Source organism: Scyliorhinus torazame, chromosome 17 (genome assembly GCF_047496885.1).
Source record: "Scyliorhinus torazame isolate Kashiwa2021f chromosome 17, sScyTor2.1, whole genome shotgun sequence".
Taxonomy (NCBI): domain Eukaryota; kingdom Metazoa; phylum Chordata; class Chondrichthyes; order Carcharhiniformes; family Scyliorhinidae; genus Scyliorhinus; species Scyliorhinus torazame.
The window spans coordinates 158910959-158931104 of NC_092723.1; the positions used below are offsets into that span (position 1 = coordinate 158910959).

Sequence of the window (20146 nt, forward strand, 5' to 3'; positions counted from 1 at the left end):
GGGTAGTAGTCATGGGTGACTTTAACTTCCCAAACATTGAGTGGAAACTCTTTAGATCAAATAGTTTGGATGGGGTGGTGTTTGTGCAGTGTGTCCAGGAAGCTTTTCTAACACAGTATGAAGATTGTCCGACCAGAGGAGGGGCAATATTGGATTTAGTACTTGGTAATGAACCAGGGCAAGTGATAGATTTGTTAGTGGGGGAGCATTTTGGAGATAGTGACCACAATTCTGTGACTTTCACTTTAGTAATGGAGAGGGATAGGTGCGTGCAACAGGGCAAGGTTTACAATTGGGGGAAGGGTAAATATGATGTTGTCAGACAAGAATTGAAGTGCATAAGTTGGGAACATAGGCTGTCAGGGAAGGACACAAGTGAAATGTGGAACTTGTTCAAGGAACAGGTACTACGTGTCCTTGATATGTATGTCCCTGTCAGGCAGGGAAGAGATGGTCGAGTGAGGGAACCATGGTTGACAAGAGAGGTTGAATGTCTTGTTAAGAGGAAAAAGGAGACTTGTGTAATGCTGAGGAAACAAGGTTCAGACAGGGCGTTGGAGGGATACAAGATAGCCAGTAGGGAACTGAAGAAAGGGATTAGGAGAGCTAAGAGAGGGCATGAACAATCTTTGGCGGGTAGGATCAAGGAAAACCCCAAGGCCTTTTACACATGTGAGAAATATGAGAATGACTAGAGTGAGGGTAGGTCCGATCAAGGACAGTAGCGGGAGATTGTGTATTGAGTCTGAAGAGATAGGAGAGATCTTGAACGAGTACTTTTCTTCTGTATTTACAAATGAGAGGGGCCATATTGTTGGAGAGGACAGTGTGAAACAGACTGGTAAGCTCGAGGAAATACTTGTTAGGAAGAAAGATGTGTTGGGCATTTTGAAAAACTTGAGGATAGACAAGTCCCCCGGGCCTGACGGGATATATCCAAGGATTCTATGGGAAGCAAGAGATGAAATTGCAGAGCCGTTGGCAATGATCTTTTCGTCCTCACTGTCAACAGGGGTGGTACCAGGGGATTGGAGAGTGGCGAATGTCGTGCCCCTGTTCAAAAAAGGGAATAGGGATAACCCTGGGAATTACAGGCCAGTTAGTCTTACTTCGGTGGTAGGCAAAGTCATGGAAAGGGTACTGAAGGATAGGATTTCTGAGCATCTGGAAAGACACTGCTTGATTAGGGATAGTCAGCACGGATTTGTGAGGGGTAGGTCTTGCCTTACAAGTCTTATTGAATTCTTTGAGGAGGTGACCAAGCATGTGGATGAAGGTAAAGCAGTGGATGTAGTGTACATGGATTTTAGTAGGGCATTTGAGAAGGTTCCCCATGGTAGGCTTCTGCAGAAAGTAAGGAGGCATGGGATAGTGGGAAATTTGGCCAGTTGGATAACGAACTGGCTAACCGATAGAAGTCAGAGAGTGGTGGTGGATGGCAAATATTCAGCCTGGATCCCAGTTACCAGTGGCGTACCGCAGGGATAAGTTCTGGGTCCTCTGCTGTTTGTGATTTTCATTAATTACTTGGATGAGGGAGTTGAAGGGTGGGTCAGTACATTTGCAGACGATACGAAGATTGGTGGAGTTGTGGATAGTGAGGAGGGCTGTTGTCGGCTGCAAAGAAACATAGATAGGATACAGAGCTGGGCTGAGAAGTGGCAGATGGAGTTTAACCCTGAAAAGTGTGAGGTTGTCCATTTTGGAAGGACAAACATGAATGCGGAATACAGGGTTAACGGTAGAGTTCTTGGCAATGTGGAGGAGCAGAGCGATCTTGGAGTCTATGTTCATACATCTTTGAAAGTTGCCACTCAAGTGGATAGAGCTGTGAAGAAGGCCTATGGCGTGCTAGCGTTCATTAACAGAGGGATTGAATTTAAGAGCCGTGAGGTGATGATGCAGCTGTACAAAACTTTGGTAAGGCTACATTTGGAGTACTGTGTGCAGTTCTGGTCGCCTCATTTTAGGAAGGATGTGGAAGCTTTGGAAAAGGTGCAAAGGAGATTTACCAGGATGTTGCCTGGAATGGAGAGTAGGTCTTACGAGGAAAGGTTGAGGGTGCTAGGACTTTTCTCATTAGAACGGAGAAGGATGAGGGGCAACTTGATAGAGGTTTATAAGGTGATCAGGGGAATAGAGTAGACAGTCAGAGACTTTTTCCCCGGGTGGAACAAACCATTACAAGGGGACATGAATTTAAGGTGAATGGTGGAAGATATGGGGGGGATGTCAGAGGTAGGTTCTTTACCCAGAGAGTAGTGGGGGCATGGAATGCACTGCCTGTGGAAGTAGTTGAGTCGGAAACATTAGGGACCTTCAAGCAGCTATTGAATAGGTACATGGATTACGGTAAAATGATATAGTGTAGATTTATTTGTTCTTAAGGGCAGCACGGTAGCATTGTGGATAGCACAATTGCTTCACAGCTCCAGGGTCCCAGGTTCGATTCCGGCTTGGGTCACTGTCTGTGCGGAGTCTGTATATCCTCCCCGTGTCTGCGTGGGTTTCCTCCGGGTGCTCCGGTTTCCTCCCACAGTCCAAAGATGTGCAGGTTAGGTGGATTGGCCATGATAAATTGCCCTTAGTGTCCAAAATTGCGCTTAGTGTTGGGTGGAGGTGTTGACTTTGGGTAGGGTGCTCTTTCCAAGAGCCGGTGCAGACTCAATGGGCCGAATGGTGGCCTCCTTCTGCACTGTAAATGCAATGATAATCTATGTTTAATCTAGGACAAAGGTTCGGCACAACATCGTGTGCTGAAGGGACTGTTCTGTGCTGTATTTTTCTATGTTCTATGTTCTATAATGTGTCAGGTGTTTCACCAAGAACATCTGAAGCTGTTTCAAAATTCAAAGGAAAAACAGACTTCAACGTGTATTATTGTAATCTCTAGAATGTGGAGTTCAACCAGAATCTACAATCCGAGTAGCCACTATTTGACCACTCAGGTTTTTCAGTTCTGGTGGATCATCGATGCCAAGTTCAGTCAGGCATTCTCAAAAATATAGTCGGATTTTCACCAATGATTCAGTGTGTTGAAAAATTCTACAGATAGCAGTGTGCAGTGTCCCAGTGTTTTTAAAAAAGGAACATAATGTCTGTGGAATGACTATAGAAAAACCTGAAGATAAGACTGAGCCTGAGGCTCAGAATAAATCAACTGCAGAGCTGATGGATTGGGGTTTACATATCAAGCCTGATAAGGCACAGACAATTGGCATTGAAGTGTACAGGATCAGCTGCTTCATAATGAGTTCCTTATTAACATCAGTGTGTGGTAGTACATACTGCGGGGGAAGTGGCTATCAGACTCACTAAAGTGCTGTATGTTCAATTTCTGGATGGCATGGCCACGCATGCTCAGTTGTCGAGCTGCTGCTGCGATGCAAAGACAAGGTGGCCTCGGCTGAAAATTGCAGGAGGCCGAGTTTCCTCTAACTCTAAGGGTCATAGGGCAGCACAGTGGGTTAGCCCTGCTGCCTCGCGGGGCCGAGGTCCCAGGTCCGATCCCAGGTCTGGGTCACTGTCCGTGTGGAGTTTGCACATTCTCCCCGTGTTTGCATGGGTTTCGCCCCCACAACCCAAAGATGTGCAGGGTAGGTGGATTGGCCACGCTAAATTGCCCCTTAATTAGAAAAAATGAATTGGGTACTCTAAATTTATTTTTTAAAACCTCTAAGGGTCATGATGTACTTTTCTGGATTTTGTACGGTTGTGTATTTCTGCAGGGGGGCGATAACAAAATTTTAGTGGAGCTGAGACAGAGCACAAGGCAACAACTGAAAAAAAAAGTGTTAAATAAATTTGACTTTATGTCATCTCCTTTTGTATTGGTTTTATGCCGATTAGTACTACTGGCTGATGACATGTTCCCCTCAGTGACAGCACCAAAGTAAACCTGTCAAACTCTCAAGTCTGGCTGGCAGCTGCGAAAACCCAGACAAAATGCAAACCAACGAGTCAATCAGCTAATTTGCTATTTGTGAGATCTTGCTTACCACAAATTAGCTTGTGTGTTTCTCTATTAACAACAGTAACTGCACTTCAAAAAGGCTATAAAACGCCTCAGGACACAATGAAGGCATAATAAGGTGCCACACATATGCCCCCGGATGTTCAGCAGTGTTTTACATACAGATAAAATGGGATTGCTTGTCTGAGAGTCATTGTGTTGATACTTCAATGCAAATACTTGCCTGTGCAGTCAAAGAGGTAAATCCAGCACCTTGGCTGAGAAGATGAATTTCATTATAACCTGGAAAATTTACAGCAAAGGAGGGAGCCACTCAAGTCATCATGTCTGTGCCAGTTGAGAAAGGATCATTGATCCTAATCTCATTTTCCAGATTTTCGTCTACAGGTTGCTGTATTGTAAGTGCATATCAATTTTTAAAAAAAAGTGTGATGAGGATTTCTGCCTTTGCCACCCTTGCAGGCAGCAAGCGCCAGACCATGAAAAAAAAATCTCATCAACCCCCCGACTCTTGGGCAGCGCGGTGGCGCAGTGGTTAGCACTGCTGCCGCACGGTGCCAAGGTCCCAGGTTCATTCCCTGCTCTGGGTCACTGTCCGTGTGCAGTTTGCACATTCTCCCTGTGTTTGCGTGGGTTTCATCCCCACAACCCAAGATGTGCAGGGTGGGTGGATTGCGCCTTAATTGGAAAAAAATAATTGGGTACTCTAAATTTATTTTAAAAATTCTAATCCTCCTGGTTTAAAATTAATGCCCCCAGTTACTGATCTCTCTGCTGAAATAGTCCTTCCTATACATTGAAAATAAGAGCAGGAAAAGGCCATTCGGCCTTTTGAGCCTGCTCCACCATTCATTTTGATGATGGCTGATCAGCCAACTCAGTAATATGTTCCCACTTTCCCCTCATATCCTTTGATCCCCATCGCCCCAAGAGCTATATCTAACTCCTTTTTGGAAAACTGACAATTTCTGGCCTCAACTGTTTTCTGTGGCAGTGAATTCCATCGGCTCACCAATCTGGTGAAGAAATTTCTCCTTACCTCAGTCCTAAATGGTTTACCCCTTATACTTAGACTGTGATTCCTGGGTCTGGGTTCCCCCACAAACTGTAACATCCTTCCTACATTTACCCTGTCTAGTCCTGTTAGAATTTTATAGATTTTTAGGAGATGCCCCTCTTTCGTTCTGAACTCCAGCAAATATAATCGAAACCAACTCAATCGCTCCTCATTCGCCAGTGCCAGGAATCAGCAAACCTTCGCAGCACTCCCTCTATAGCAAGAATATCCTTGCTCAGATAAGGAGATCAAAACTGCACACAATATTCCAGGTGTGGTCCCACCAAGGCCCTGTAGAATTGCAGCAAGACATCCCTTTTTTAAAAATTTTTAAATTAAGAGGCAATTTAGCATGGCCAATCCACCTACCCTGCACATATTTGGGGTTGTGGGGATGAGACCCATGCAGACACAGCGAGAATGCACAAACTCCACATGGACAATGACTGGGGGCCGGGATCGAACCTGGGCCCTTGGTGCCAGCAGCAAGACATCCCTGCTCCTGTACTCAAATCCTCTCACTGTGAAGGCCAACATCCTATTTGCGTTTTTTTTAACCGCTTGCTGCACCTGCAAGCTTACTTTCAGCGACTGATTGACAAGGACACTTGGGTCTCATTGCACATTCCCCTCCCCAACCTATAGCCATTCAGATAACCTGCCATCTTGCTTCTCTCACATTTGTCCACATTATACTGTATCTGCTATTCATTTGCCCACTCACTCAACTTGTCTAAATCACACTGAAGCATCTCTGCAACCTCCTCACAGCTCACCCACCAACCCACTCAGTTTTGTGTCATCTGCAAATTTAGAGATACTACATGTGGTTCCCTCATTTAAATCATGAATATATGTTGTGAAACTGGGGTCCGAGCATGGATCCATGTGGTACCCCACTAGTCACTGCCTGCCATTTGGAAAAAGACCCATTTATTCCTACTCTTTGTTTCCTGTCTATCAACCAATTTTCTATCCATCTCAATACACTACCCAAATCCCATGCACTTTTAATTCTACACACTAATCCCTAATGTGTGACTTTGTCAAAAGTCTTTGAAAAGTCCAAATAAACTGGTTCCCCCTTGTCAACTCTACTAGTTACATTCTCAAAGAATTTCAGTGGGGCATCACGGTGGCAGAGTGGTTAGCACTGCTGCCTCACAGCAGCAGGGACCCTGGTTCAATTCCGGCCTTGGGTGGCTGTGCAAACTCCATACAGACATTCTCCCCATATCTGTGTGGGTTTCCTCCCACAGTCCAAAGATGTGCAGGTTAGGAGGATTGGCTATGCTAAATTGCCCCTTATTGTCCACGGATGTTAGATTGGATTGGATTGGTTTTATTGTCACATGTACTGAGGCACAATGAAAGGTATTGTTCTGCATACAGTCCAGACAGGTCATACCATAAATGGAAAAAACCAGAGGACATACATAAATACACGATGTCAATACATACGCACAAGCAACGGGTGAAGCATGTGGCGTGTAGTACTACTCAGTAGAGAAAATGTGTGAAGAGATCAGATTAGTTTATAAGAGTCATTTAGGAATCTGGTAACAGCGGGGAAGAATCTCTTTTTTAACCTGTCAGTGCGTGTTCTCAAACTTTTATATCGATGGAAGAAGTTGGAAGGCACCGGGACTACGGCGCTAAGGACCCGGGTTCGAATCCCGTCCCTGGGTCACTGTCCGTGTGGGGTTTGCACATTCTACCCATGTCTGCGTGGGTTTCATCCCCACAACGCAAAGATGTGCAGGGTGGGTGGATTGGCCACGCTAAATTGCCCCTTAACTGGAAAAAAAATAATAGAGTACTATAAATTTATTTTTAAAAAGGTTATGCTGCCCGCTTTCCCAAGGCAGCGGGATGTGTCGGCAGGGTCAATGGATGGGAGGCGGGTGATGGACTGGGCTGTGTTCACGACTCTCTGTAGTTTCTTGCGGTCTTGGGCCGAGCAGTTGCCACATCAGGCTGTGATGCAGCCAGATAGGATGCTTCTATGGTGCATCTGTAAACATTGATGAGAGTCAATGTGGACATGCCAAATTCCCTTAGTTTCCTGAGGAAGTATAGGCATTTTGTGCTTTCTTGGTCATAGCGTTGAAGTGTGTGGACCAGGACAGATTGTTGGTGATGTGCACCAGCTTCTTGAAGGTGGCATCTAGCATGCTTTTGACCAGGTTGAGGTTGTACCGCAGCTTTTGACCAGGTTGAGGTTGTAGACCGAGAAGACTCCAAACTCTCCTCGGAGCTTCCTGATTTTTGTCATGCCGCTTTGTGGGTCCGAGATTCAGAGGAGGAGCAGGTCATCCGCACACAGTGAGACTTTATGCTCTCTGCTCCCCCTTTGGATTCCCTTCCCACCGACCTGTTGCCGCTCTCAGGTCAATCGCCAGTGGCTCGACTGCTAGGGTGAACAGGAGCGGGGACAGCAGGTATCCCTGCCTTGGGCCTCTGTACAGCTGGAAGTATTCAGAGCTGGTGGCTTTGGTCCGTGCGCTCGCTTTGGGGGCATTGTATAGGAGTTTCAGCCATGAGGTGAACCCTGTCCCTCGTGCAAACCGCTCTAGTACCTCAATGAGTTATCTCCACTCGTCTCTGTCGAAGGCCTTTTCTGTATCCAGGGAGACGGTCACCTCTGGTATTCTCTCCCCGGATGGGGTCATTACCACGTTTGGCAGGGGCCTGATGTTCGCAGCTAGCTGTCTACCCTTAACAAAATCTATCTGATCCACTGTGACTACCTCTGGTATACAGTGTTCCAGCCGCTTGATCTCGCCAGTACATAAGGTCTACGCATCAACTTTTTTGTAGTGGGGAAATAGGTGCTTCTGGAAAATTAAGAGTGGAACACTCAGTGATCGTAATCTCCGACCACGTTCCATATTACATGGATGTGAGGTTGGAGACAGGCTGTGCCCATATGGAGGTTGGACACGACCCTCTTGGCCGAGTATTTTCGTGTCCACATTGAGCAGCGAACTGGGTCTTTCTGATCCGCACTCCGTTGGGTATTTGACCTTTTTGGGTATCAGCGATATGGCGGCCTGCGTTAGCATTGGAGGCAGGGTTGCCCCTCGCTAGTGAGTCTGCCAACATTTCCTGCAGGTGCGGGGCCAGTGCTGTCGCAAATTTTTTGTAGAGGTCCGCCGGGACCAAAGGAGGTGTAAAGTCCCCGGTAGAGGGCCTCAAATGCTTTGTTAACATTTTTTGGGTCGGATGCCAGTCTGCCTTTATTAGCCTTTACCTCTGCTATTTCCCTCATGGCTGCGTGCTTCTCAGCTGGTGAGCCAGCAGGTGGCTAGCCTTATCTCCATGCTCATAAAAGGTCCCCCGTGCCTTGCGGAGTTGGTACACTGCTTTCCTGCTAGGTAGCAGGTTAAAGTCTATTTGTAGCTTTTTCCTCTCCACCAGAAGCTCTAAGGTCGGGGTCTCCAGAATGGAATCGATCAGTTTTTGCCTATCTGCCCTCGCTTCCCTATCTCTGCGAGCCTTATTGACAATAATTTCTCCCCTAATCACAGACTCCAGTGCCTCCCAGAACGTGGAAGGTAAGACTTCCCCAATCCGGTTGTTAGTGACGTACTTGTCCATGGCCTGTGATATTTTCTGGCAGAAGACCTTGTCGGCCAAGAGGGTTGTGTCGCACCTCCATGTGCAGCATTGGGCACGGCAGGTCTCCAACCTCACATCCACATAATGTGGAGCGTGGACGGAGATTATGATCGCGGAGTATTCCACGCTTACTATTTCCAGAAGTACCGATTTCCCCAGGACAATAAAGTCGATGCAGTTATAGACCTTATGCACTGGCGAGAAACATGCAAATTCCTTCTCATCCGGGTGGATGACCCGCCATGAGTCGACTGCCCCCGTCTGCTCCATAAACGTTCTCACAGTAGTTGAAGTCCTCTCCCCATGATCAGTGCGTGTCTATGTTGGGCATTTCCGTCATGGTCTTTTTAATGAACTCCATGTTGTCCCAGTTGGGCAAGTACACGTTCACCAGTACTACCGGAGCCCTTCCCAAGACACAGCTGACCATGAAGTACCGTCCCCCTTGGTCCGTAACAGTCTTCACCGCAGTGAACACCGTCTTCTTAGTTATCAGTATGGCTACCTCCTGGCCCTCATCCCGCAACAGGAATGGTACGTCTGTCCCACCCTGCCCTTCCTTACCCGCAGTTGGTCCTTCTCGCTCAGGTGTCTCTCTTGGAGGAAGACTATGTCAGCTTTCATGCCTTTCAGGTGGGGGAAGACTCTGGAATGGGCCATTAAGTCCCCCGACGTTCCAGGTGACTATTCTGATGGGGGGGGGGCTTTAAAAATAAATTTAAAAATCTTTATTATTATCACAAGTGGGCTTATATTAACACTGCAATGAAGATACTGTGAAAAGACCATAGTCACCACATTCTGGCGCATGTTCAGGTTCATAGAGGGAGAATTCAGAATGTCCAATTCGCCTAACAGCACGCCTTTCGGGACTTGTGGGCGGAAACTGGAGTGCCCAGAGGAAACCCACGCAGACACGGGGAGGATGTGCAGACTCCACACAGACTGTGACCCAAGCTGGGAATCGAACCCGGGTCCCTTGCGCTTCCTGCGGGATCAACCATATTTAACTTGTGGATGTGCCCCTGCACTCTGGGGTTTCCCTTTGTTAGGGAACCAGCCAAAATGGCCACGGTCACCGTTCTTGCCATGAGGGGGCCCCTGCGCTCCAGGGTTTCCCTTTGTCCACCAACTATGTGTACGCCATGTGGGTGAGGCCCTATACTCTGGCTTTCTTCAAGGACCCTCCAAAGTGGTTGCTTGCGGTGCCATCATGTTCCACGTTTCCGATATCGACCTTGATGTCAGTCTGGAGCCTTTACCCCCCCCTTATCGTTTTGCTTCCCCCCCGCCCCTTGTACCCCCTCTCTACCCTCACCTGGTTTAGCACAGTGGGCTAAATCGCTGACTTGCAATGCAGAACAATGCCAGCAGCCGGTATTCCCATACCGGCCTCCCCGAACAGGCGCCGGAATGTGGCGACTAGGGGCTTTCCACAGTAACTTCATTGAAGCCTACTTGTGACACTAAGCAATTATTAATTATTATTCCCAAAACCCCCATCGCCGTGTCCCCTCCCCCCTTGCCAGATGCTCTCTCCCCAGGAGATGCCCCCCCGCCCCCTCTCTCATACTTCCTGGCGCTACTTTTCCCACTAGTGTGGTGGCCCTCCTCCCAGGGTCGATCTAACCTCCTCCTACGCCCACTCTGCTAGTGTCCCTACTGTCTCCTCCTCACCCTCTCCTGTGCTCTGCTGCCCTTGCCCCCTCTTTCCTACAAGCTGTTCCCCTGTTCATAGGGAGGCGATGCAGTTTGACTATTTCCCTTTCGTTTTCTCCACGTCTTCCTCACCGCTGCCTCTCTTGTTGCCGGTCCTGGCCATCCTTACGGATGAACTCGTCCACCTCTGCTGGGGCAGTAAAATAATGTTCTTTGCCCTGATAAGTTACCCAGAGCCTCTCTGGGAATACCATCCCGAATCTGACTATGCTCTTTTACAAATCCGCCTTTGCGTGGTTAAATTCAGACATTTGCTTTGCCAGGTCAGCCCCAATGTCCTCGTGTACTCTTATTTCATGTCTCTCCCAGTTGCACGCTTACATCTGTCAAGCCTAGCGAAGGATCCTTTCTCGGTCCTGATTGTGCAGCATGGCTATTATCGCCCTCGGCTGCTCCCTGGCCCTGGGCTTTGGTTTGAGCATTGTCGATCTCTGGTGGTTTAGGGAAGCTGTCCCTTCCAACCAGGTTGCCCAGCATTTGGGCCACGCAGTCAGTTGGGTCCCTGCCCTCGATCCCCTCTGGCAGGCCCACTATCCGAATGTTCTGCCTCCTCGATTGATTCTCCTGGTCCTCAATCTTCCCTTTCAGGCTCCCCTGGGTTGCCACCAACCTCTTGATCTCGGCATCCAGGGCGACTATTTCCAGCTCTCGCATCATGCTCCCTTGGACTTCCAGTTTCCTCCCCATGCCATTGAGCGCCGTCTGCATGGCAGCTAGCGCCTCTACCACTGCCAACTTGACTGTCGCCTTTATCTCAGCCTTAATGTCGTGTTTCATTGCGTTGAGTTCCTTGGTTAGGAACATCCTCCATCCATCACCTGGCCAGGGTGGGGGAAGCTTGTTTTCCATGATGGGGGAGGCCGGGGATCCCTCACATCGTGGGTCCGCCGACCCACTTGCTCGCCACTCCTGCCCCTTGCCGCAATTCCCGGTGGCAATGCCCTGCATTTTAGCGTTCGTACTATTTTTGAGGGTGAGTGGATGTTTAAGTCTGACTTTGCAGGCTAAATTCAGTCAAACGTTGGGCGGCACGGTGGCACAGTGGTTAGCAATGCTGCCTCCCGGCGCTGAGGACCCGGTTTCAATCCCAGGCCCGGGCCATTGCCCGTGTGGAGTTTGCATATTCTCCGTGTCTGCGTGGGTCTCATCCCCACAACCCAAAGGATGTGCCTGGTAGGTGAATTGGCCATGCTAAATTGTTCCTTAATTGGGAAATAAAGACTTGGATACTCTAAATATATATATTAAAAAATAAATTCAGCCAAAAGTGCCTATTTTTCTGACGTATGGAGGAGAGCCACCTGATGTGCAAGTACTTAGCACATCCCCGGCACTGGAAGTCCCCAATACCATACTGATTTCCTTCAGTTCCTCCCTCTTATTAAATCCTGTGTTCCTCAGCATTTCTGGTATCTTATTTTTGACCTCCTTTGTGAAGACAGAACCAAAGTATGTATTTAGTTGGTCAGCCACTACTTTGTTCCCCATTATAAATTCCCCTGTTTCTGACAGTAAGAGACCTATATTTGTCTTCACCAATCATTTTCACCTCACATACTACAGGAGCTTTTACAGTCAGTTTTTATGATCCCTGTTAGCTTACTCTTGTACTCTATTTTCCTCTTCTTAATCAATCTCTTTGTCTTCTTTTGCTGAATTCTAAACTGCTCTCAATCTTCAGGTCTGTTGTTTTTTCTGGCCAATTTGTAAGTTTCTTCCTTGGATCTAATACTATCTCTAATTTTTATTTCTGTTACGACACTTTGGGCAAGTGCGCAGTCAATTCCAGTCCCACTCGTCCCGGAATCACAATACAAGTGAATTAATTCTTATGAAAATTCCCCAAGTCTTTGGCCCTTTAGCTGCCCAACAATTACAGTCGCCAGGTTGTAAGTTGAAACACAATTGCTGTTTATGTAGAACAAGAATAATGAGGAAATACGCAACAAATACAACTGGATAACAGGAAGCTAGCCTACTACCCCCTTTAACAGTCCCACCCTCTACCCACATGCACAAGACAGACAAACACAGAGGGGCAAACAGTAAAAATAAAAGGATGGTCAGAAGATAAGAGTCTTTGTTCCCAATGGTGGTTTTTTGCACGCATTCATCGCAGCACTCTCGCTGATTAAAGTTTCTTGTTTACAGCTAGTAATGATCCTCCTTGCAGAGTCATTCATTCAGGATCCCCACAGGATAGAAAATTTCGAACCTCACTGACAGCAGGCTTTTGGAGAGAAGCTTTATTTCTTTTCAAACTGGGCCTTCAGCTTGATGTTCACATTCAGGCCTATAACTTTATGGAGAGACCCTTTATTTCAAACCTTGCTTCCAGCTCATGGGTTGACTTCAGTCCTTTGCAGTCTCAAGAGAATGGCACCCAGGCTTGCTGGAGATAGTTAACCCTCGCAGTCGCCTTCCGAAAAGGTTTAGTTAGATATTTTCTGGTGAGAGTTAGTGAGCACCCCTCATCCAGGCTGCCAGAATCAAAAGTGAAACCAAACTAGAACCTCATGATTCTGAAAACATTCCAGTGGGATCAGGTCCTATCACCACTTTACTGGGCAGAGTACAGTATTTTGGGCCTATTCATCGGTCACCAATCAAACCAAGTCATCACTAACACTGGCCAGTCTGCTTCTGTTTGAATGAAAGGCACAGGCCACTGCTTCCTTCTGCTTGAATTAAAGTTACAGGCTGCCTATCTATACATTATATCTATGCCACTCATAATATTATGCCCTTCAATTAAATTTCCCTTCAGTCTCCTCTGATGCAAAGAAAATAACCCCAACTTATTCAATCCTTCGCCATAGCTAAAATTCTCCATTTTTGGCAACATTCTCATAATTCTACTCTGCATCCTCTCGAGGCGATCATGTGATATGGTACGAATTAAGTAATGGCATGAATGGGAAAACTGGGCAATGGGAAGGCTGATCAAAAGGTTTGATACAATACAAGAAAGACTGAAACTACTCATTCCAGCTCACCAGGCCCAGGTAAAGAATGCTGCCCTAACCATTTTCAGACTAGTATGGCCATAGGCCAACTCTGCATAACTTGAAGTCTGAAAAGATCAGCGAAGGTCGAGCCATTCCAAAACGCAGGACCTCGGCAACTCCTGATAAAACTAACTCGTCATAACCCAGGGCCGTAGGAATTTAAAACAAAGATAAGTTCAGGAAGAAACAAGTCTATTATGACCTTTCAATGTTCCCTCCGAGGACTAAATAATGGTATGAGTGATATGACCAAACATGGTCTGGTCTTTGCTTCCATTTGTATTTCCGATCAAACTCCTGACCATACTGTTGTCACATAATCTTGATAAAGATAATGTATAAATATTGAACTAATTCTCCGCGAAAGCGCAGAACTTGTGAAAGACTGAGCAGTTTTGTTGACTGCTCTCGGACTTCAAGTTTCAGCCTTTACTGCATGTAGTTGTTTTTGAAAATAAAGCTTGTTATTCTGTCTTAACGAGTGTGTTGGTTCTTTCTACTACAGAAGTGGGAAAATATTGACTTTGACAATCATATCCTTCCTGTAATGTGCTGACCAGAAATCTACATGGTACTCTAGCTGTGGCCTAATTAGTGTTTTATACAGTTCTAACATAACCTCCCAATTTCTGCCCACTTGATCGATCCATTAAGATATTTTTACAGTCTTCAGCTTTGATCCTCACTATTAACCACATGATTAATTTTTGCATCATCTGCAAACTTTTAAAATTTTATGAGGCAAACTTTTGTCTACATCATTGATATGTACCAAGAAAAGCAAGGCACAAAATTGTGAGCCCTGTGGAACCTCCCTGGAAACAGCCTTCCAGTCTCAAGATCACCTCTTGACTACTGCCCTTCACTTCTGCTACTGAGTCAATTTTGCATCCAAATTGCCCACTTTCCCATAGACTTTTTCATTCTGCTATTCTGGACAGTCTGCCACATGAGACATGTTTCTTTTTTTTTTTAGAAAATATGTTACGGAGGCATTTATAATTTTAACAATTTTAAACAACAGGTTTTAACAAGAACAAAACAGTATAACCAACACCCCCCCAGTAACTAACCCCAACCAACATGGCTTACACAGACAGTGCCACCTTCCCCAGCTCCCCTTCCGTTGGTTCTCCTGCCCTTCCTCGACCCCTGCCTTCCCCTCCCACCCCGTAAATAAATAAACATATTTAATTTTGTAACATTAACTACAAAGAGTGTTGTTTCTACAGCCAATTCTGAATGTTACACAGCAGTCACTGAAGCTTAATTGGAAACTAAGCATTTTCTGATAGGTGGACACTCCCAATTAAGTGAGGTCTCACTCCAAATATCTAGAATTTTGTTCTAGAGTGGTGAGATTTCTGTATTCTTGCTGATCTATAGAGAAAATAGCACTTGCTCTCAAACATTTCAAATTGCTTCATGTACAATAATTTACTCTGACATGCAGTGACTTATGGAGGCAAACATAGCGGTCATTTTGAACCGAGGAAGATCCCTTTACCAACCATTAAATGACAAGCTAATCTGTGCTCTGATATTGTTGGCAGAGGAAGGAATGTTAGCCAAGACACAGGAGGACTTCCTGTTCTTCAAATAGTATCACGTGATCTCTACTGCCAACCCGAGCTGTCAGAAGGGTATACTGAAGATAGTGGTTATGTTACCAGTAAACTGGAGGCCAGGACTAATAATCTGGTGATTTGAGTTTAAATCAGATAGTAGCTGGGGAATTTAAATTCAATTCGATAAATGTGGGATAAAAAGCTAGCATCATTAACGGTGACCATGGACTTTCATAAAAACTCATGTGGCTCACTAACATCTTTCAGAGAATGAAATCTACTGCTCTTACATGGCCTGTTCTATGTGACTCCAGACCCATAGCAATGTGGTTGATTCTTAGCTGCCCTCTTAAACAGCATAGAAAGCCACTAAGTTACAAGGAACTGGTTCACCGCCATCTTCTCGAGGGCAATTAGAGCTTGGTGATAAATACTGGCCAAAAACACGTACACATTCAAAGAATGAATAAAAAATAAACAGGGCCTTCATTTAACACATCATCTGACAGACACTGAAGTAATTAGCTGGCACATGGAAATTGTAACCTATTGCTTTGTTTGAACAAAATGACAGAATTGGATTAACAAACAGGCCCAAAGGAGGGACAAGATCCAAAGTAGGAACTTATAAATGACCTTTTTAAATCTGGTTCGATGAAGCAAAAGTAAGTGATTATGCAAAGGAAGTTGCATTATTCCATTTCCTAAAATCATCAATTTAAAGCACCAATTAATTTACAGGATGGAAGTGCCCAGAACTGCACACATGTGCACAAACACACTAATTAAAAGAGGTTAGAAAACCTTTAGATATTTAGGGTTTATAAATATGTAAAAATGTATTATGTATTAATACATGGTCACATTAATGCATTTATACAGTAAGTGCATGTAGCCAGTCAAACTGTCTGCAAATATTTCCAGTGGGTGAATGGGAACTTAAACAAATTGCATTTATATAGTGCCTTCAACATCTTTTGTGAAGCATTTCACAGGAGCAACAAAATCCCACAATTAGAGGATGATGTCTAGTGAGGATCAAGTTTCTTCCTCGGGTCGTCAGGTGACTGAACAGGCCAATTCATCATCCACAGGTCTTTGGGCACATGAGGCAGGATGTCTCACAAAATAGTGGTATCCTTTTCTTTCCTTCTCTGCTATTGCTCTGCCCCATCTTTAAGACTCTGTGACTCAAAACGGGATGCAGCTTGATGGACAAGTTCTCGTCACTTTGAATGACTGATAGCAAGCTAATTCTCAGTCATCAATGTCAAAGCTGTCATGCTTCAAGGAGAGCTTCAAAAAGACTTTGTGCAGAGGCGATCAAGACGACTGACCAGAGAAGGAAGGAAGAGAGAAACAGCGTGCGATACTCCCCTTCACAACAATGGACCAGAGGGACTCCCCGGTCCCATAATTCAAGCAAGCCATCTTTGCGGGTAGTATAACCGAATCTTGGGTGTTTCTAGTCTGGGTTAATTTACGGATTAATGTGTGGTTAATAAAGATTGTATTTGTGTTTGTCCTTTGTTCTCCTCGCTATCAAAAGACACCTTGGTAAAACCTTTAAGTGAACTGGTCGAAAGTATGTGATTTGGACAGATACAACACCAACAATCACCTGCAGGTTTATAATGCACACAAAACAGCTGTGAGCAAAGAATGTCGCAATGTGGACACTGCCACGCCGAAAAAACTAGGCTCGCTCAAAGTGGATCTCTTAAAAAGAAACACTACATGTTCTTCAGGCAGACGAAAACTCAAGAGGCAACACATGAGCATGGAGTGGGTTTATCAGCAAAATAGACTATACTCTCGATAATGGAACCCCCCGCCAGAAGACTCAGAGAAGCTTCTTACATTTCGCTTGTCAACCAGCAAGGGCCCAGTTAACTTCATGTACCAATGCCCCAGGGGCGGCACGGTGGCGCAGTGGTTAGCACTGCTGCCTATGGCGCTGAGGACCCAGGGTCGATCCCGGCCCTGGGTCACTGCCCGTGTGGAGTTTGCACATTCTCCCCATGTCTGCATGAGTTTCACCCCCACAACCTAAAGATGTGCAGGCTAGGTGGATTGGCCACGTTAAATTGCCCCTTAATTGGAAAAAAAATTATTGGGTACTCTAAATTTATTTTAAAAATACCCACCTCCACCCCAGTTGTCAAGGGCCAATTCTATGATGTCGAGGGGCACCGCCATCAGCATAATTCCTGGAACCGAGAGACTGAACCTTCTCACGGATCTCCATACAAGGATGGGTACTGAGTACACAGCTTGCCCAACGTGCATAGAGCACCAGGGAATTGGCAAATGAATGAAAATGGACAAAGGTTGCCACAGCAATGCTGTTACCATGGACTCTGTATGATGAACAGCTACTTCCCGAGATCAAGCCACGACACCGGCTGGATCTCATCATCACCACACGTATCACCCTCAACAGTGTCATCATATGTAGCTATCACAACACTTGATTGTGACACTGGCCACACCCTGGTGTGTAGCAAGGTCAGGCTTCAGCCAAGGAAACTTACCACACCAAGAAGAAAGGTCTTCCATGGATCAACACTTGCTGCACCACTGACCCAGAAAGGATCCAGGAGTTCCTCAACATCTTCAATCAGGCTCTTTTAGACACCAATTCCCAAGACCAGGGTATGGTGTCAAAGTGGGATCATCTGCACAATACCAACTATAACTCTGCACTCAATGCATACAGGAAAATACATCAAATGAAGCTGAATGGCTCAAGCCTTACGAGGCTGAAATGGAGCCAGTTACTGAAAACAAGAGGAAGCGCTGAGGAAACAAAGAAAACAGGAGCAGGAAAAGGCCATTAGGCCCTTCGAGCCTGCTCCACCATTCAATATTATGATCATGGTTGATCCTCTATCTCAACGCCATACTCCCGCAAGCCCCCATAATCCTCGACTCCTTCAGAGTCTAGAAATCTATTTCCTTCTTAACCACGTTCAGTGATTTGGCCTCCACAGCCTTCCACAGAATAGAATTCCACAAGTTTACCACCCTCCGAGTGAAGAAGTTTCTCCTCATCTCATTCCCAACTGCAACCTGAGACTGGGCCCTTGTTCTAGACCCCACCAGTCTGTCTAGCCCGGTCAGAATTTTATACGTTTCAATGAGAACCCTTCTCATTCTAAATTCCAGTGAATGCAGGCCCAGTCAACCCAATCTTTCCTCATGTGACAATTCTATTATCCCAGGAATCAGTCTGGTGAACCAGGGCTGCACTCCCTCTATGGGGACAAGTTTATCCTTTCTTAGATAAGGGGACCAAAACTTCACACAGTATTCCAGGAGTGATCACACCAAGACCCTGTACAGCTTCAGTAAGACATGCTTGCTCCTGTACTCGAATCCTCTTGCAATAAAGGCAAAGTACCATTTGTCTTCCTAACTGCTTGCTGTACCTCATTTGTGCTTTCAGTGACTGGTGTACTAAGACACCCAGGTCCTTTTGTACGGCAACATTTCCCACTCTATCACCATTTAAATAATACACTATCATTCTATTTCTCCTTCCAAAGTGGATAACTGAAGTAAGGACAAGTCCCCGTAAGGAAAATATAGATGTTCTTGGAGCATCCAGAATCAAGTCTCAGTATACGGTTAGGCACTGCACCAACTAAACTCTACAATAGCAACTATCTACTGCTGAATCTGGGAATGCGAGAGAGATGTACAGAGGAATCAAGCAGGCAACAGGCGCAACAGCAACTAAATCAGCTCCTTTCAAGACAAAGACAGGGATGATCATCACTGAACCCCGCCAGCAGACAGAAATGTGGGTAGAGCAATAACGTGAACTCTACGTTGACATGAAGAAGCTCTCAGTGCCATTCCAGACATTTTTTGCCATGGAGGAGAGGGACTGCAAGTCCACCATAGTAGAGCTCAACATGGCTATTACCCATCTTGGCCAGTGGTAAAGCCCCAGGAAACGAATCCCATCATCAAAAGTAGAAAACCAGTGGCAGCACGGTGGCGCAGTGGTTAGCACTGCTGTCTCACGCCTTCGAGGTCCCAGGTTCGATCCCAGCTCTGGGTCACTGTCCATGTGGGGTTTGCACATTCTCCCAGTGTTTGCGTGGGTTTCCCCTCCCCCCCAAACCCAAAGATGTGCAGAGTCGGTGGATTGGCCATTCTAAGCTGCGCCTAAATTAGAAATAATGAATTGAGCACAATTTTAAAAAAAAAAAATTTTTTTTTTTTAAAAAGAAAAGTAGAAAACCAGGACTGCTACAGCATCTCCATGAACTATTGTGTCTCAAGGCACGTGTGGCACAACAATAAGCGGGCCATCTCCTTGTTAAGCATTGTGCGAAAGGTCTTTGCTCACGTGGCTCTGACCAGATTGCAGACTCTGACATTATATTCTCAATGCAGATTCAAAGCTGGCAGATAGACAATTTACAAGATTTTCATACTTCAATTACTGGAGAAGTGTCGTGACCAGTGCAGGTATGTTATAGTGCGAGGGGTGTTGGAGTGGACACAGGTGCTAGTAGACGTCTACATGCCAAATTGGGATGACATGGGGTTTATGAAGGGGTTGTTGGGAACGATTCCTGACCAAGATATGCATCAGTTGATTATGGGTGGTGATTTTAACTGCGTGCTGGAAGCGAGAGTGGTTAGGTCGAGCCCAAAGACAATGGGAAGGAAGGTTGAGGATGGTCAAGGAGTATGGAAAGGATGGGAATGGTGGATCCGTGGAGGTTTAGGAACATCGGGGAGAGAGTACTCCTTCTCACACATGTACAAGGTACACTCTAGAATTGAAATTTTTCGTTGTGAGCTGAGCGATGTTGGTGTGGGTGGTGGCGGCGGAGTATGCGTGAATCGTGATCTCAGACCATGCGCAGGGGCAGAGGCCGGGATCTCAGACCATGTGCAGGAGCAGAGGCCGGGATCTCAGACCATGCGCAGGAGCAGAGGCCGGGATCTCAGACCATGCGCAGGAGCAGAGGCCGGGATCTCAGACCATGTGCAGGAGCAGAGGCCGGGATCTCAGACCATGCGCAGGAGCAGAGGCCGGGATCTCAGACCATGTGCAGGAGCAGAGGCCGGGATCTCAGACCATGTGCAGGAGCAGAGGCCGGGATCTCAGACCAGTGCAGGAGCAGAGGCCGGGATCTCAGACCATGCGCAGGAGCAGAGGCCGGGATCTCAGACCACG

At 46.2% G+C, this 20146-nt stretch overlaps 1 protein-coding gene across 5 annotated transcripts in view; it reads right to left on the reverse strand.

Moving 5' to 3' along the window:
- Positions 1 to 20146, reverse strand: part of capn15 (calpain 15) — a 449339-nt gene that overhangs the window by 141623 nt on the left and 287570 nt on the right. The window lies entirely within an intron of this gene.